This window comes from Dromaius novaehollandiae, chromosome 7, assembly GCF_036370855.1.
Source record: "Dromaius novaehollandiae isolate bDroNov1 chromosome 7, bDroNov1.hap1, whole genome shotgun sequence".
Lineage (NCBI taxonomy): Eukaryota > Metazoa > Chordata > Aves > Casuariiformes > Dromaiidae > Dromaius > Dromaius novaehollandiae.
In genome coordinates this window covers 3452950-3470068 of record NC_088104.1, presented here as the reverse complement: position 1 = coordinate 3470068, position 17119 = coordinate 3452950, and the positions used below count along the sequence as shown (strand labels likewise).

Below are 17119 nucleotides of genomic sequence, written 5' to 3'. Positions count from 1 at the left end.
TTTTAAAGCCATACCATCATAAATACATGCTCAGCTATGGTCTAAGATGTATTTTGGGGCTGTTAGGTAAAGGTTAGGAAATGTTCCTTATGTATTTCCTCTTATAAAATGTGACAGTTAAATATTTTGTGCAACTATTGAAAACCCGATCACTTTAGTGACTGGTATGTTAGACTAGCCACATCAGCTCGTAGAGGTCTCAGCTCACAGAGAATTAAAGGTATTCTCACCTCTCTGTTTTCAAGCTATCTTGATATTAAAAAAAAAAATCCTTTTTGCCCGATCTTTAAATGTTTTCATCTGTTCTCTGAAATTGAGTGGTGGCTAAAATAGGTATTTCCTAATGCACTGGAGCACACTGCCATTTCCTTCAGGAGCTTAATTTTGCGTATTTATGTACGATCATGTTTTTGCTGACACCCTGTGATTACAATAAGATAAGATTGCAAGTCTTCAGTTCCTCAGCTGAAGATCCTGTTCATTATACTTTTTGATCGTCTTGTTAATCCAAAGTGAGGATGAAGGAGCAGAATTTTAAATGGCTCTTTTTAGATCCCAACTTTTGTTTAGGTGGGTTTGTCCTATGGTTCCATTTTGGCACGTTCAGAAAAGCTAACTAAAAATTTCTCCCTAGGTGTAAACTGGGACTTCTTACTGGCATCCTTCTAAAGGTATTTTTAAAATCCAGTTAGATTGTGTTCAAGTACTTCTAGCAATCGGTAATATTTTGAAGGCAGTGGAACTGTTCGCTTGCTTTAGAAGCGCTGGATCTGGCATGTTGGGCTTATTACCAAACCACAGCCACCAAGCGCTGCTGGTGTAAAAATTGGGCAGGGTACACTCACAGCTGGCCAGATTACGGCGAGTTTACATTAAGGTGAGGATTCGCTTTGGCTCTTCGGCTTCAGCTGGCTGTTAATATGTCAGCGCTTGGTTTGAATAGAAATCTTTTTATGTGCCGGATTAGCAGCTGCTGGGGGATGTGATTGCCCCATCGGTTTCAACCCAGCGTGATGCAGCAGGAATTTCAGGTTTTCCTCGTCGCGGGGGTGTTGGGTAACCTCGCTGGGGAGCCGCTGCTGCCAGCCCGCAGCTCCCCTCGGCGCCTTCCTCCCGGAGCGGAGCGGAGACCTCCGCAAGGCGAGCAGAGCAGGAAGCTTCGTCTGATGTTACACCTCCACCCAGGTAGGGCAAAAACGTGCTAAAAGGGAAGTAAATGGGAAGCTCACGCTGCGATTTCTGCAAAGAAGGAAAAGAAAAATCCGTTCGTTAAATTTGGCCGCTTGACACTGTCTAGTTCACTCCTGTTAGACCCACACAAAATTGTAAAGCAATGCAGCTGTTACACTTGCATTTTTTTAATTACTAAATTAAGAAAACCTGCAAAGCAATTAGAAGTGTTTAATTTCTTGTTAACAGCTGGAGGACTTGAGTCTTTTCTGCTATGTGTTAGAAATTTCTTTGGCTTGACAGTTGTTTTTGGTGGCAGAGAAAATTTGACATAGCATTTGTAATCAAAACCAAACCACGGCGTAACCGGTTATCTGTTCACTGCTACTGAAAGTCGCGGCTTGGGATGCTGTTTCGCTGTGACGAGCTGGCTGACCTGAACCGAGCAAAAGCCGTTCGTTCAGCTACGGTAGCACATGAAACTTGCATTTTTCTTGATCTCTGCATGACAGCATTAATATAGCCATTCGCTGAATCACTTTCTGAAAAAGTTTTTACAAGCAGAGAACCGCATGCACCTTTTATTTTGAATTTATATCGTAGATTTTGGAATATAACAAACCTGTAGAAAAAATGTTAAATTTGTGATTTTGTTGGATTTTTTTTTCTTGTGTAAAAATAGCTTGCTTTTTTTTTTATCTTTCAAAGTATGTTTTTATATTTCCTTTAAAAAATCCATTTTACTTTCTATTGTTGTTGTTTTACTGTCAAATATCTTGACAGCTTTAAATGCTTACTTTTACTACTATCCCCTTTTTCTTGTCTTATGTGGGATAAAAAATAGCATCTATGTTTTCAGTAGGTGGGGGTTTTTTCCCCCTAAGGCAATTCTTTCTATTTTTGTTTTTATCCCCTTCCCCCAGAAGTTACTCAGTTGTCTCAGTAAAGCAAAGGGATAGTAATTTTATGATACTGTGTGATACGGCTTTCTGAAAATCTATTACAACTTTATTATGAAATATATTTTTTCTCTGTTTTTTCATTTGCTGTATGAATAGTCGACACTTCATAATGCGTCAGCACCTTTAACTGTTAGCTTGGGAATCTGCCGTACGCTTTCTTGTTGGTGAATTGCTCAGAGTAAAAAGAACGCAAATTTATTTGATAAAAATTATCGTTACTGTTTTACATAATAAAACCTGAAAACCAGACCAATAAACCAGTTACATGCCTCTGTCCACTCATTATTCTTGAGCATGTAATTTGAATGTATAAATCTGTATTGCAAAATACTGTATTAAAATGGGAATTGGAAAAGGTAGAGCTTTTTATTCGTAGTGGTCTGCAAATTAAAAAAAAAAAAAGTTGGAAACCTTGGTGTTGCCCAAGAGCTGGCTTCGTGCGCGGAGGGGCCGGAGGGTCGTTTGCGTGGTGCCGTGGCAGTGACGTTGCTGTTGGTGCTTGCAAACTGTGCTGGAAAGGTTGGGATTGTCCCTCCCGTGGTTTCACACGGATTTGCTCACTTTGAGTATTGCAGCTGTTACTGTTCCTACAGGTGCCTGAGCATCTTTGTTGGGATACTGAGTAAATACCTGTGAGTTAATCACTCTCTGATATCAGGTGACTCTTACGACTGACTTGTGCTAGGGAATGTTAAATAAAATGCTTTTTTTATACCGGCCGTAGCTAAAACTGCAATCATCTCCACAGAACTTGATTTTTTTCACGTTACTGCTGTGATGAAGGATGGAGCGGTGTGACAGAAGACAGCGTGATAACGATGTCCCAGAGTGCTCTAATGGTGCTCTCCAGAAGGAAAACCTGACTTCCCAAAGCTCTCGTGTCAGTCCTTAAAACCTCTTAGTTCACTGAGTTATGGCATCGTATAGTATAGCATATCTATATAGCATATTTCCTAAAAATGCTTGGTTTTATTCATCCAGATTTTTGTGAAGTCAGGAAAACCAAGCAGTGCCCCAGGCTCAGTCTGCTATTTAGACTTGTTAGGCGTCATGTCCTGTGAAACCAAATGTGCCTAAATACGTGATAAACCGCACTGGAAAAGAACAACCAGACATTGCCGTCGCTTAGGCAAGTGAGATGAAATCCGGACCTAAAACCAGCACATAGCTAGCACAATCCTGAGACTTTGCTATGCTTTCGCTACGCTTACCTAGCAGTTCAGTAATCTGCTCCTGAAGAAAGTTTGTGCTACCTCTGTTACTGAGGGCCGTCATAGCAGTTTTGTGGACTTGGTCGAACACCCACTGAAGCAGATGAAGAAACTACGTTTGCCTTCAGTGATTGTAGACTTAGATTTTTCCCCGTGTGTTTCCATTTGTCTCTTTTTCAGGCTTGCGTCAGGGGTGCGTCGCTCTTCAGATGGATACGCCGAAGAGCCGTGCTTTCTGGGTTCTCCTTTGTCATTTGCTTGGAAATGCTTTGTCATGCGACTGAAATCTCATTTCCAGGGAAGTGGTTCTTAATTTTGCCTGCGAGATGGATATGCTTCTGGTCATGTGTGAGGGTTTGAGGGAGTGGGGCTGCTCGAGTAATTCGTCCAGCCTGCAGCCTGGGCTGGGGGAGAACAGCTCCTCAGTGCCCGCCCTAGAAGGAAGCAGGGAGTAGGTGTACGTTAGGAGAACTGTCTTTATTCTTGCTTTACAGGCACAAAATACCAGCTTATTTGTTTGTCCCTTTTTAGATTCTTTTCTGAAAAAGCCTAATGTGAATAGAAATGCTTTCATATCTTTCAGTTGCTTAATCTAGCCCATGGCTCTGCCTCTTATTGATGTTCTTCACCAGCCACAGCTCCCTCTACTCAATCCGGGAGCTGGGAATTCTGTTTCCCATTAGCTCTAACATCATCCCTGTGCATGCTTTCCTTATCATGTTCCTCTAAATTAGATGGGACAGCTGAGAAAAAAATACATTGGGCCAAGCTTTCCCTGATGAGACTCCATGCAGAGTTACTAGAGAAATGGAGAAATGAAGTATAGGGTTGGAACTGAGGTGGAGATACAGAAATGGAAAGGAGTGAAGTGAGTTAGGAGGGGCTGGGAAAATAACCGAAAGCCTAGCAAGAAGGCAAAGTTGCATTTGGATGGAATCGATTGCAGAATGAAGGAGTGTTTGGGGTGTGGGAATGGGGTGAATCCAGGAGAAAACTGGATGAGGGGAACAGGAGCAAGAGAGAGCGAGTTACGATGATGTCAGGGGAGATGTTACCATGTGCAGGAAAGGATTTGAGCAGGATATGAGGAAATTTCAGGATTGTACTAAGTACAGATTCTCCACCTGATATGCACGTGGAATTAGATCCAAGAGCGAAATTGTGGTGAGGAGGAGAAAAAGTGGAGGAGCAAGAAGAGTTGTGGGTGAGAGTCGGGAATCAACTTTGCAGAAGAAGCCTTCAAGGCAGCACAGCTGCTTCTCCCAGGGTGGGGGGGAAATGTGAATCATGCACGAGTATTTGTGCTTTACTCCTATGTCAAAAAACAAACCAGAGGAATTGAGGTGTTGCCAGCAGGCTTGGCAATTTCTGTATGCCTCCCTTATTCCCATGCTTGAGAGCATGGTTTTCCTGGCTCTCCAAGAGGGAATTCCCCCAGACGGAGACTGAAAGCGTTCTGGCCAGTTTGCTAGGATGGCTGTTGGCTTTCTGGGGACAATTTAGGGTTTGCATACTTATGAGTGGCTTTCTCAGTGACCTTAGCATGTTTCTGTGCATTGTAATCACAGGGTATTGTCAACACAGTTCTCTATGAGTAATAAATGTTGTGTTTTTCCTTGAGTAGTTATCAGATTAAATTGATATTTTCATCTACTCTTGCCAGCTTTCTGTGCCTTTTGTTTCTCTTGGGTTAGGATTTTTTATATTTCCCAAAGTGTGGGTTGGACTTCAGAATGTCGTTTTGGAAAAATTCAGTTTTATCAAATTCTGCAGCAAGGATAATTATTTTTATGAGCACTGTATTGACCATAATGATACTATATATATACACACACACACACATATACATATATATATATATATATATACACACACATATATATGTATATATATCAGTAATTGCCCAAGATCACCATTACACTTTCAAATTAGTAAATTCATTAAGATCTCATAAGGTCTTAAATATGTTTATATACAAGCTATTGTAGTCCTGTGGTCTTTTTCTCATCTCTACCCTTCTCACAAACGTATTTATTAACTGTATTTGATATAGAGTAAAAATGACGGATAACAGAGTATTTAACAGTGACTTCAGAAAACCCTTGCAACAAAGAAACCAGGTTTCTCACCCTTTTAAGAGGATGGATATGTTTTTCCCCAGTGATATTTGGGACATTTGTTATTAAAAGAAGCTTAATAATAGTTAACTTGTCTGTCTGGTCTTCACACCATTCGCCAAAAATGGTATATATTTCTAAAAAGCCAGGGAAACAGGGAAATGTGTAATGATAGTACCATGATACTTTGAAGTACCTTAAAAACAAATCTAATGAAGCTTTCTAAAAAAAATTAATTTGATCATGGGCTGATTTTTTAGAGAATTTGTATCTCTATTTATGAATTAATAAGGTGGGATTTTTTAAGATAATTAAAGAGAGATTCAAATAGTAGGGCATTTTATAAAAACATATGCTCAGTAGTGATGGTTTTGACGTGGCTTCCTTAAGGGTTTCCAGTTACCCGATACCTGCGCAGTAACAACTGAAGAACGTTCGTGGATGGTGGTGTCCACTTACATTGAGCAAAAAAGTTGATTCCTTTCTCCGTGGACTTCAGATGTACAGCGTAATATTTAAGTTTCAGGAGAAAAACGATTTCTCTGCTTCCAGCTTTGGTTGCAGTCCAAGTCTGAAGAAAATTCATGTTTTTCTTGAAGACTGAGTCCGTAGCGGACTGAGTCAGGGTGTGAGTCCTTCGCTGTCGACTCTGACAGCTGCGTTTGGCCCGCTCGGAAAGAGCGAGGGTTGAAAAGCCACAAGAATTGGCAGTTATGCATAACTCTGCCCAGAATATTTAAATAAGAAATAGCACAGTTCGGAGACGTTTATGTTTCCTCCTTGTTGGAGGATCTCATTTTAAACAGTGGCACAATAGCATGTCTAAAAGAAGACACTTTATTATGTGATGATTCTGTTTCGTGAAGAAAAATATAAACTGTTACTGCACATGCCAGATTTAATTTCTTCTTTCTTTATGAGCTGGAGACTTTGGATAAGAGATTAAAGTCCAGGTATCCTTTTTTCCCTGTTGCTTATACTGCTGGTGGATTTATCCATGTCATGGTCATTGCGTCAGGCGCTGACACGGTGCTCCTGGAGGAGCTGGAAGGCTTACAGACGTGGACGTGTTTTTCTAAACAGTGGTGAAAGTCCTGCTTCTCACCATAATCTGCAAGCACAGGCGTTTTTATATAAAATAATCCAGAGCGGAGCATAGAAAAGAGCGTGCGGTGCTGGGTGAGGTTGGCTTCGGGAGAGCGAGGCCGGAGGGCACCGCTACGGCCGCTGTCCTCGGCATGACGTTAGTGTGCCCTGTACCTTGCTTACGTCGGGCCTCGCCACAAAGGGTTAATTAACGTAACTGGAACATATGTGAAGTGTGATATTGTCCTTTCTACAGCTTGCAAATAGCCTTTGAGACTTTGTTCCTGCAGGTCAAACAAATTGCCACATCCAGGAGAAGTAGAAAGCCGCAGTCCAGGGCTGCTGATGCCCGTAGGACGTGCTCTGTGTCAGCCAGGCAAAGCTGTGCCCAAATTCGGCATTATCGTACGTGGGAAAGAGGCAGCACGTATGCTTGCTGAGGATGGGAAGAGCAGCTAGAGCGAAAGGAAATGGGGTTTTTGTGCAAGAAAAGTGTTTGACCATTAGCAAGTTGTGGATTTGGGGATTTTTCTGTTGGTAGCAGACATCTGAGTTTGCAGTTGGTCCAGAGTGGACCCTCGGTTGGGAAGGGGATTGTGTTTCTCTCTTCTGCTGCGATTATTTTGTCAAATGTGTTTCCTCTGGGATATTTATATTTTGTATATTATGGCTTTAGATTAGCCATACAAAGGGAGAAGGCAGTGTCCTCTCCTAAGAGTGACTTTTGCACGCTGCTGAGTGCTGCTCTTGCACCCTTTGGATGTGACCGCACCTCAGATATGGGCACACACAGAAACAGATTCAGGTCATCTGTGAGTTTAAAGTAGTAACAGCAGAATAAAAAATAGTTTGATTAATTCATTCTTTTGCATCTCTAACAACTATTGTTTAAAAGGGGGGGGGGGAGGGGAGAAAAAGACAAATTGGTATTATCCACGGCTAAAAGCATTTGTTTATCGTCTCAGTTCTCATCAGTTCCAAAGTTATCTCTATATTAAATTAAAGATCAGTGAAGGAGAAAAGTAGATTGCATTTCCATTGCTTGTATTTTGAACTAGAAAACAGAAATGCATATACAACAGGTATGCAACGTAGCTAGCGGAAATAAATCACAAGTTTTAAATACATTGTTACAGATGAATAAAAATCATTTTTAAATTATTAATTAGTTTTTAATTATAAAATCCTTTTGCAAAACCAAAATAAATTGAAATGTATGCTTATTTGAGAGAACCTTTAATTTTCACACCTTACAAGTCTAAATCTCGAGTATTAACTTTGTCAAAATACAAGAAGAAGGAAGCAGAAAACATATTAGTGGTTAATGTACAGAATACAGGCAAATGCTTGCCATAGCAACCAGCAGTTAGGTAAGACGAGTGCTGTGGTACACGGGCCCGCACTGTGCTTACCTCTTTATTACCCAAGGTTGTACGTGGCAGTGATTTTTGTTATACTTTGGAACTGATCTATTTGTCAGTTTGATTGTTTTCGTTCAGTTTTTAAATTGCCGGGTGAGGATTGCACGTATGCTGTTTCTGAGCAGTAACGTGCACCTATCCTGTCAAAAGCAAGGCTTTTTATAAAATAAAAGTGTTTTCACATTTGTAAGATATATATGATTAGTACTTGTCACTTTCTTTATGAAAGTATCAGATTTGTAGGATTTATAGGATTGAGGCTATTGACTAAATTGGTCTGATTTTCTCCTTTTGCAAATTAAAAATCCATTTTTTTTACGTAACTGCAGGCAGAACAGCTATGTAGTATCCCCTCTTACGTCCTCTCCATACAAAGCTACATCTACTCAAATGACATGGTTGCCAAATCTGTGAGAAATGTTATTATGTTATCATCATAGCTGTATATCATATACACAAAACAAACATGTTAGTATATTAGCCTTATAGGTCATCTTTAAGCTCCTCTAGAAGACCTGTATTTTAATAGTGTATTTTTTAGCTTTATTTTTATTTCAACTGGTACACTGCATTGTTAGGCCTTTAAATGCATTTTTAAGGTTGTTATAGTAAGGTGGCCATGGTATAAAAGAGCAGTTCTGAGAGGCCACGCATGCATGCGAAGGTAGTCTGGGAAGGCAGGATTTCTTTTTTCTTGCTTTCCTATGTCATCTGTTATGTTTTAACTTCATTTTCTCCAGATAGCATGTCTAGGAATTTTTAGGATAATGTATGTCAATTCTGATCAGTAAGAAACAGGATTATACATTTCCAACAGCTTTATGAAGGCTTTAATCAGGTAACTCAGAACAGATTTTAAGACATACCCTAACTACTCTTAGGTATTATGGCAGTTAAAATTTAGAATTAGGATCATACATTTTGAATATGTAGATAGCTAAATACTACTTTTATTTAAGCAGTGAAATAGTATACTGAAGTCCTCCTATGTGAACAGGGGAGGGAGAAAGTATTTTCAATAATGTGCTATTCTGAAATAAAATGAATGAACAACCTGATACTGAATTTCCACAAGCACTTTAAACCGGTGTAAGGCAAGTTGAAAAAGGTCCCGCTTTGGGTTTTTCCTCCCGGCATGTGTGCCGTTCCTCACTAAGCACATCGCCCAGCACAAGCCTTCCTCCAGCCGCGCAGATTAGGGAACCGATCTAGGTTAAAACTAATCCCACAGAAATGCACAAATCGGCTCCGTATCTGGCTCACCGAGCGGCGGGACCAGGGTGGCCGCTGCAAAGAGAGGGAGCAGCCGGGAGCAAGGCGAGGATGGAGCCCTTGCAGCGGAGCCCTGGGCTGTGCCGCTGTGTCATGATTAAGGCAATATATGTTGGGCGTTTGCTGCTCAAGAACGGTCCCAAGTTGCAGAAAATAGACAAGGAGGGAAAAAGTCCTCATAGTTTTCAGTTTCAGTTAACAGAGCCCTGAATTAAGCCAGACTTACCAAGGTCCCGGATCTACACTGGGAAAGCTGAAAATCTGACGATCCCTCTAGTTCATCCAGTAATAATTGTACAAAGGTATTTTTGCCAACTATTTATGCTGATTATAGGAATAAATCAAAGAAATAGAGAAATAATTAAATAAATACAAGGCCCTGCTGAGGTAGAGTCGGCAATTTTCATTCACACATTCAATTCACAGAATTATCTGTAGCTGTGTTTCTTTTAGGAAAAAAAAATCCCTTAAGCTACTTTTTTATTTAAGCTTTTTTTGGTAAGAGTGTGAAAGCATCATTATAATGTATTTCTGTACGTGAGTATATGTAAATGATATTGGTGGGGGGTTGAGTATGCTCAGTACTATCATCGTAGGGCCAAAACTGTTAAAATGCTTACTATTCTGAAATCTGCTTTCATAAGTATCTTAGCTACTTTGCATTGTTTATGTTAATTTTTATATATTGGGGGTGTACATATATATATATAGTTATATGTAAGTAACAAGCACCTGGCATCTTTTTTGATGATTTTAATTTTTTGAAGTTTTATGGTAGTTCTTCTCAAGGATGCCTAACTAAAAAGGTCAGTTTTACTTATTCTCCAAATATGTAGGCTCTGTTTTTATCGTTTTAAATTCTGTGAAAATTGTAAAACAATGGAGGATACACCCAAAGTTGAACCCTCAACTTCAGAGGATGTTCTTCTGTTTTTGTGTTTCTGGTTAATACAGAAAGAGAGGTCCCTCTAGAAGGCAGCTCAGAATGCCAATTAATTTAGGTGCTTTAAATGGCACTTTGGTGTCTACCTTTCTTCATTGACTACAGAGAGAGCCTCATAAACTGACCACTTTTGCTCAATGTTTGAGTTTGTGAATGTCCCCATGGTTTTTGTGCCGTGAAGCAGTCTGTTAGAGAGGCCACGCAGATTACATTAAGTGCAGGTATTGATAACTTGTCCTTCGGCAACTCTTGTCTTAGTACGAGGTATGTTTTCTTACAGGAAGAAGAGGTGTTTTCACAACAAAACAGACAAAGAATCATAACGACTTGAAGAAGCAGTACTTCCCAAATTCCTTCCAGAAGTTCAGAGACCCGCCGAAGTCTGGTGGATCACCTCCACCAGTCTGCCTGATCTGAGGTGAGCACATTCTCTCTCTTTCCCACTCTTTCCCTTCCTGTCGCATAAAGATAATAAATGCAGTTGTCTGAAATTTTAGAATTTTCTTCTTTTTTTCCTTTCCTCTGAAGCAGCATGTTAATCAGCACTGTACACGCATAGTGAGCACTGGCATCTTTATTTCATTTCTTTGGTTCGTCATATAAAGAATGATGGGCTTCCAGTAGTCTGTGATGTTACAAGCAAGATTGTTTTTCTGCTGATACCAGTGTATTCTTGTGCCACCATTAAAACTTAAGCATGTCGTGTTTATTTTTAGTATTATGGAGGCCTGTGCAATTGTTAAATATCATTTTGTGAGACTTTTTCACTTAACAAAATAAGAATAGCAATTATTAAAAAAAGAAAACAGGTAAAATCGTATCAATGCTTGTTAAACAAGTCTCTAAACTTTTGCCAAATTATTCCTGCATGGAGCCCATGACTGATCTGGAATATACTTTTTTTGCAAGGGCCTTTTTCAGTTTTGCCACAGTTTACATGGAAAGAATAATCTGAGAAATAGCCAATTATCAAGTATATTAGTTTATATTATATTATACAGTTAAAACATAAATGAAAAACAAAAATGAAAGAAAACTCACTGACTGCCATTCTCTACTCATTTGTGATAGCACACAATGGAAAACTTGGTGGGCCTGTTTCTTTTACTGGAAAGCATTTTGGGGGTTTCTTTCATGCAGTCTCATGAAAAGTAGAGCACCTTGAATTTTAGATTTGTCAAGTAGTATAATTATAAGAATATTGTGTGTATCTTAAAAAGTTAGATGGAGACAGTTTTTCTTCTTTTAATCTGTTAGCACAGATTTATTATGTAATAGAAAGCTCACAAGCAAATGAGAAAGCAGATTCTCTGAAAAAACAGCCATGTCTTCCCACCAGAATACATTCACCATTACGTTCCTGCGACATGGTGAGAAGTCCTGGGGAAGTTTATTGTTATGGATATGTATGCAATGGAAGGATAGATGTTTTGTAGGCAGTGCATAAGTCCTATACTTATTTCTGAACGATGAAAATAAACTGATCTTTTCATGCATGATGCAGTGCTGACTATTTAATAGTGTCTGGGACAGTCTGTAATAATCACCATCTAACATTAAATAGCAGATTTCCAGAAGATAAGTGCTTTTTTTCAATGTCAAGTCTTCATATTTTAATTGAAAAGAAAAAAAAATCTTTTGAAATTTTTTTACAGATGATTATTTTAGTTCTTTATCACAAAAAAGAGATAGTTCTTAATAGGCAAAGAAAAATAGGAAGGCTGGTTAAAAGGAGAGAGAGAGAAAGACTTTCAGCAGGGGAACAGCAAGATTGAACCTGTTGAATTCATATTAGCCGCAAAAATTTTCTTGGCTGAGCCACGTAGGACCATTTTGATTATCACTGGTAATTTAGGCTTAGTATTTTATAAAACTATACTGTATGGCTGGTCACCTAGGTCTGTGATGCTAACATTTTAATGCTAGTAAGTTTGAAAACTGAATATAAATAATTAAAATAATGTGTATTCTTTCAGCAGAAATTTTAATTAAATCTTTGCTTACATGTTTTCATTCCCATATGCTCAGGAAGACAATTTTTATCATCAGTTCATTGATACTGTTGTATTTAGATAATTACAGGGTAAAAAACAGGTTATATATTCAAATTGATTTTAATAATGTAGATTTCTTGGGGCCTTCATCAGAAGCTTCTTCTGCTGATGCCACCTCAGTCTTCAGTATTGTCCATATGACCTAGTTATTTTAAGCTCGAGCCTGATTTACATTTCACTGTTGGGCTGCTTCACCATCTACTGGAATTGTTTCCAGTAAATCTGTTTTACAGGGTTTGCTGTGATTAGCATTATGTGCTTAAGGGAAGGTCTTTACAGAAATGTCTCCAATCAATACCTTTCAATGTATTTAAACATGAATAAATAATTTTATCTGAAGAATATTATTTCCATAGTGAAATTATAGTCTGAGATATATTTGTATGCAGATTCTTTAGAGATCGGTTATACTGTCTTTCCATTTGTTTTATTACTGTAAAGGAAAGCTATGTTATGAAGCCATGGCTCCTTAAGGTATTTATTTACAATTTTATGAGTAACCTAAAGATGTTTATTTTTTCAAATATTTCATACATCAAATTTTATATACAGAGGAAGAAAACTAAAAATTCTATCGCTTCTACAGTTGAAGAAATTTGTATATTTAAATTGTGCCATTTGTATGTCAAGTTTTAAGATTTAGAATTTAGAATTTCTGAGTAATTTAGCAAGCAGTGCTGTTCGCTTTCTTGGTAAGCTAAAAATTAGTGGCTAAGGCCCACTGCTGAGAGCCTGACTTGGCAAGTCCTGGGGATGCTTGGCAGGAGGAGGTCCCCGGGTGCCCAGTCTCCATGACGTCTGTAGCCGTACCGAGATGTCATTCTCCTCTTGCACGATGTCTGGCCTTGTGATGAGTGACTGCACTTCTCTTCACTGAATACCCCAATTTTTCACCAGCTAAAATGCAGTATTTTTTCTGTAGTATATTTGGATTTTGGATCCCTATGGCTCCTTGCTCTTGTCAGGTCCCATTGCTTTGATATTAGCGTTCTGACTCTCTTATTTGTCATAAACCCTTTCAACTAAGAGGAAGAGGCTTTATTTTAGTAATAGCAATAATATTGATTTTGTTACTTTATTTATAAATGTTTTATTATTTATTTTTATCTTAATCATCTTATTAATGTCTGTGGACCGGAGGATCTGGCAACAGGAGCATGCTGTCATTTTTGCCTCCTATGTTTATCTTTAGACTTTGCGGAAGCAGAAGATTTAACGGTTTTGAACAAAGCACTGTTTGGTCTTTAAAAAGACTTTTTATACGTTTCCTGGTGTTCACGGGCATTGGTAGACTACTGACATTAGCTTCATAGCCGTCACCTGTGTATCTTTTAGCATTCTCAAAAAATAAAAACGTTCAGTGTTAAGATCTGCTGAGCCCAGTAATCTTTGGAAGCATCAAATGTGCAGTGCGCAGAACAGAAAGCTGTCTGGTGTCCAGGCTTCAAGAAAGCCTGAAGAGGAAGAACTTCGGGCAATGTATGTTTATGGGAACACAGTTTTCAGAACGATATTGGCTGGAGAAGAACTCTAATGAGTTAAGTTTTTTTCTGCTAAATAGTTTGCCTATGAAGAAAAAGCAAAATTGATCCATGAGAGACTCTACTGGGTTGGTAAATATGTCTAAAAAACCAGACTCTCTCATATCTATTTTTACAATATATTGTGGCCCTATTTTGCCCTTCAGTTGGAAAGGTGCTGATCAACTAACAGCTCGGTTGAGTCACTGGTACTAATAAAGTCAATAAAAGCTAAAGAGCAGGTCGTTGCCGAGAAAGCAGACTTTTTTTGGTTTTGTTTATTTTTTGGTTTGGTTTGTTTTTGTTTACATTTAAGAATCACAGTAAATACGGTGTTTGGTATTTGCTACCAGTGTACTTTTGGTGAATCTGCATATACTCTGTTTGACTAAAGTGGGGCTTTTCTTACACGTTTTGTGTAATGTTTTCTAAGACCCTTACTATGATGGCAAGCATTTTTTTAAAAGATCTGTAGATCAGAACAGATACTTTAGGCTTCCTGTAGCATTTGAAGAAACAGTGATGGGATATGTTGCATCCATTTGAATAGAAGATTTATGCAAATAATGTAAAAAACCCTATAATTTTGAATGTGTTAAAAGTGTGCTTCTAATCCCTAAATATGCTGCTGTTGAGCCCGCAGGCTTTCAGGTATAACGCGTAAAGACCTACACTGACTCTTCTGGATATGGCTTTCACCTCCCGAGCACCAATCCACTCCCGCTCCGACAGGACGGGTTAATCAGCTCGGAGGCCTGCAAAGGTCGTTAGCTCCTTTCGGTGCCGGAGAGACTCCGACTGCTGCCATCAGAGCCCAACTCGGAGCGAGTGGAGGGCCGCAGGCGCGCTTTGGTGCCGTTTCTGCAGTAAACGGCTCAGTAGCAGTAGCTCTTCAAGGCCAAGGCTTTTTGCCGTACTAGTTGAGGGTTTTAGCATGCACCAGTACAACTATATTTGTTTGGAGACGTGACTTTGTCTGCATACAGTTTTATACTAGTTCCATCATTATAAAAATCCATATACTTATTTTTATAGAAATCTACTAATTCTTGCAAGCAGTGAAATAACCATCATAATTTAGTAAAACATATATTTTTTTCATCGGTTCTAATCAGAGCTATGCTCCTACCCTTATTTTAAAGCAAATATTATTACAGTTTTTTACCACAAAGTAATTGGACAGTGGCTTTGAAAGCAATCAAGAAAAGTGAAATAAAAACATTTGGCTCATCCTTTAATTCAAGCCATGTTACTGTCTCGACAGATGTAACGTGGGGTGCGAGATTTCCACAGATGAGGGGTGCAGCAAGGCCAGGACCTAGCCTCGATGGCCATAGCCCATCACCGAGCTGTAAACAGGAGACTATCTAAGGCAAAGCTGAAAGGGCACAAAGAGTTTTAAGAAACCTGAAGATCCCCAAAGTGACTACAAGCAAGACCATGAGGAGCATTGAAAGTAAGTATTCAAAAGTAAATCTGTGCCTTTTTTTAAACAGACTTAGGATTTCATTTTGATAGATTGATGTTGCAGTAGGAAAGATTGTTGCAAACGGTATTTCAGGTGATATAACAGAAGATTTGAGGCAATGTTAGAAAAGCTAGTCAGAAGAACAGTAGACAGCAGAAAAAAATCAGCATTTAACAGTGCTGGAGTAAACAATTTAGCAATTCATATCTTCCTATAAGATAGACAGTGCACTCATATGTGGACCTTTTTGCTAACTGAACAAGGAAGAAAAAAGCATCCTTGACCTAGATTTAACAAAATCTATTGAAACAGCATATAAAGTACAGTATTTTAATGGTAGGAAAATTATAATTTTGTAACAGTGTGATTCATGTGGAGTATTAGTCATAATTGGTAGCAATATATTTTGACATAATTAAACAATAGACTCCACTTATATGCATCAGAAAATACTCAGCGCCATTCTTGACCTAAATTATATTGTAGAAACTAAGTGTAGCTGGCTTGTCCTGAGATGAAGCTAGAACTTTACAGTGAAATGTAAAATGAAGTGCTCTTATTCTTATGCATTTTCATAATCAAAATACAAGGTTATACCATGTCAGCAGCCAGCAGATGGAGAAAAAGAACGTCCTAGGAAGCTCAAAGAGCACACAAGGAATCTGAGCTATAAATACCAGGCTAATTCCATAGCTTTAAGATTTCTCCAAAGCTTTTTTAAATCCCTCCAGAAAAGACTGAAGAGATTCCTAATCTGATGTGCCCCAGTTGAAGAAATATGTACATTATTCTTTTTAAATAAAATGATGTCACTCTGCAGTATTTTGTTTGGGCATCATACTGACTCAATGTAGTTGAGTACTATTGCTTCAAAATAAGGTTTTTAAACAGATTGGTATGTTTGCATTCTCATCAGCAGTTTCTTCCTTGTTAGTCTTCATGAAGCAGCTTGTATTGGGAAAGGAGAAAATGGAACCTGTGTTTATGGTGTGCCCGCAGAATACTAGATGTTCCCAAGTCGTTTTGAATCTGTATTTTTTAGAGAGCTATCCTTCTCAGTAGAGAGAGTTAACAGAAAAGCAATCTACTTTGATAGGATTTTATGAAAATTTGAAAGGCATTGTGGTATTTTCTCCTTGGCATTTATAAATTGTACCTATGGACTCTAGCACCGTTTTGGCTGTATTCAGAAATACTTGTTTTTCTGGCTTCCATACTTGACTGTAAATTCTTGAAAGTAGACTTGCAGGATTTCATAGCTTTCTATTGCGGGCGTTACTCCCTTCGTAATCAAATTTGGCCAGTCTCTGACGTGAATAGGTCGTAAGGAAAGTGTCTCTAAGGAAAACTGGATTCTGAGATAAATAAACTGTTGAGCCTAGAGATGAACGGATTCTTTTCTCCATGATGTTGGATGAAAAGACACAAATACTTGTATTACTGAAGCGTCGTTTAATGTTTTCTGTTGGAGATAGCAAAAAGCAGTAGCTAGAGAAGCCATGAGACAGAGTTATCACGTAATCACGGGATGATATTGCTTGGAGGGGACGTCTGGAGATCATCTGGTGCAGTGCCCTGTTCAAAGCAGGGTCAGCTTTGAACAGGTTGCCCAGGGCCGTCTCCGTCTGAATTTTGAACATCTCTAAGGTTGGAGATCCCATGGCTTCACTGGGCCTCTGTACAAGGATATGCCGGATCATCCTCATGGTGAAAATCTTTTCCTAACGTCTGTTTAAAACTTCCCATCTTGCAACTGTGTGTGCTGCCGCTTGTCCTTTAATGCGGACATCCGAGAAGAGTCTGGCTCCATCGTCTCCTTACTCTGCCGTTAGCTCGTTGAAAGGAGCGCTGGGATCTCCCCCATCACCTTCTCTTCTCCAGACTGCACAAACCTA

General features: G+C 39.0%; 1 protein-coding gene across 6 annotated transcripts in view; it reads left to right on the top strand.

Annotated features, from left to right (window-relative positions):
• The window catches only part of MBD5 (methyl-CpG binding domain protein 5), a 138222-nt gene that overhangs the window by 64155 nt on the left and 56948 nt on the right, over nucleotides 1–17119 (top strand). For all 6 annotated transcript variants that reach the window (XM_064514570.1, XM_064514569.1, XM_064514568.1 and 3 more), the window contains exons 3-4: nucleotides 10463–10600; nucleotides 15021–15212. The gene's annotated coding sequence lies outside the window, so the exon portion shown is untranslated. The remainder of the gene's footprint in view (nucleotides 1–10462; nucleotides 10601–15020; nucleotides 15213–17119) is intronic.